Source organism: Sciurus carolinensis, chromosome 6 (genome assembly GCF_902686445.1).
Source record: "Sciurus carolinensis chromosome 6, mSciCar1.2, whole genome shotgun sequence".
NCBI classification, from domain to species: domain Eukaryota; kingdom Metazoa; phylum Chordata; class Mammalia; order Rodentia; family Sciuridae; genus Sciurus; species Sciurus carolinensis.
In genome coordinates, this window is record NC_062218.1 from 124,707,947 (window position 1) to 124,709,737 (window position 1,791).

General features: G+C 49.6%; 1 pseudogene; it reads left to right on the forward strand.

The window, feature by feature from the left end:
• Positions 1-277: 277 nt before the first annotated feature.
• On the forward strand, positions 278-850 carry LOC124986257 (histone H1.0-like; annotated as a pseudogene).
• Positions 851-1,791: the final 941 nt, after the last annotated feature.

Consider the following 1,791-nt stretch of genomic DNA (forward strand, 5'->3'; position numbering starts at 1 on the left):
GGCTGGGAAAAGGGAGGCAGAGCCCGAGCAGGAGCCAGGCACCAAGTCAAGCACACTGGTGCAGCCAGGTCGCACAGAGCCCATCCAGCTAGCCCTCCCATGACCTCTGCCTGTCAGGAGAGGCAGCGACCCCCTGCCTGCATCCTCGACAGCTGAACTCCAGAGTGGCCTGCTGGTCAGGAGCCTGAGAGCAGACCCTGAGTCATGCTTTGCTCAACCTCTGATGAGGGCTGGTCCTTTGGAAGGCACCCTCAGCAGCAGGACCAGGCAGGGCACCATGGCCAAGAACTCCACATCTGTTCCTGTGGCCAAACCCAAGCCAGCCAAGGGCTCCAAGAAGTCCACAGACCACCCCAAGTATTCCAACAAGTATTGCCTTCTAGGCTGAGAAGAACTGAGCTAGCTTGTGCCAATCCATCCAGAAGTTTATCGAGAGTCACTACAAGGTGGGTGAGAACACAGACTCCCAGATCAAGTTGTCCATCAAGCACCCGGTGACCATCAGTGTCCTCGAGCAACCAAAGGAGTGGGTGCCTCAGGGTCCTTCCATCTGGCCAAGAGTGATGAACCCAAGAAGTCAGTGGCCTTTAAGAAGACAAAGAAGGAAGTCAAGAAGGTGGTCAGCCAAAGAAGGCAACCAAGCCCAATAAGGCTGCCACCAAAGCCTCAAGCAAGAAGTCCAAAGTCCCCCAGTCAAGAAGGCCAAGAAAAAGTCAACTGCCACATCAAAGAAAACCAAAACACCCAAGATTGTCAAAGCCATGCCTGTCAAGTCATCCAAGCCCAAGAAGGCAAACCAGTGAAGCCCAAGGCCAAATCTAGTACCAAGAGGGCTGGCAAGAATAAGTGACAGTGAAGTCTTTTCTTATGGACGTTTCTTCCTCTCTCTTTTCTGTAAATACTTTTCTCCTTTCTTCTCTCTTGATCCTCATCTGCAACCCTTTGCCTCATTCTATTCTGACTTTGTAAGAGAATATGGATTCCTAAGAAATTGTGGAATAACCCCCTTTTCCTTAACCAGTTGTGCAAAGACAGCAACAACAGATCTCATCTGTGTAATAATGAGGATGTACTGATATTTTGTTTTGAAGATTTGCTAGTAACCTTACGGGGCTAGGGATTTGGGCGGGTATGCGTTTGGTGGGTGGTTTGTTTGCTCTGAAGATAGATGGGAGAGGAGAGAACAGTCAGGGCAGTTCATTCTGGCTAGAGGAGAGGGAGCCTAGGAACTTAGGAGTATCTTGAAGACTTTAAGTCGGGCACCCCTTTTGAGAGTTTCAGGACTTTGGTGGGGAGAAAAGGCATGGTAGCCGCCAGGGACAAAGGAGGCAAGTAGAGAAAACTCTCCCTGGGCTGACCTCCCTGTGGTGAGCAGTAGGGTCTAAGCCCAGTTTTCTTCCCACTTTTGTTAATCTGCCCTTGTGGCCTCTCTATTGTCTTAAGGAAGGGGAGGGGAGTCCAAATGACAGCTGGTTGAAGCATTAGCTTCTCCCAATCTGCTAGAAACTAGCCATTGGAGAGTCTCTGTGACTTCTCAAAGTCCCCTGTTAAATGGGAGTGGAAACTTTTGGGGAATGGGCAGGGGGGAATTAGTCAGCCAAGGGCCTTAGTGTGTGCTGTGGAAACTTTGGGGTTTTTTTCACATAATTGATGGAGCGTGTCCTAGGAGGACTTTTGTTGTTGTCCCTCCTGTATAGGATGTGACTTTACTTGGTCTTACCAGCTACTTAAAAACCTCTGGACCTCTTTTTACTTCTCAGTCTTTTATAAGTAGTTGTAGATGGGGAGGGG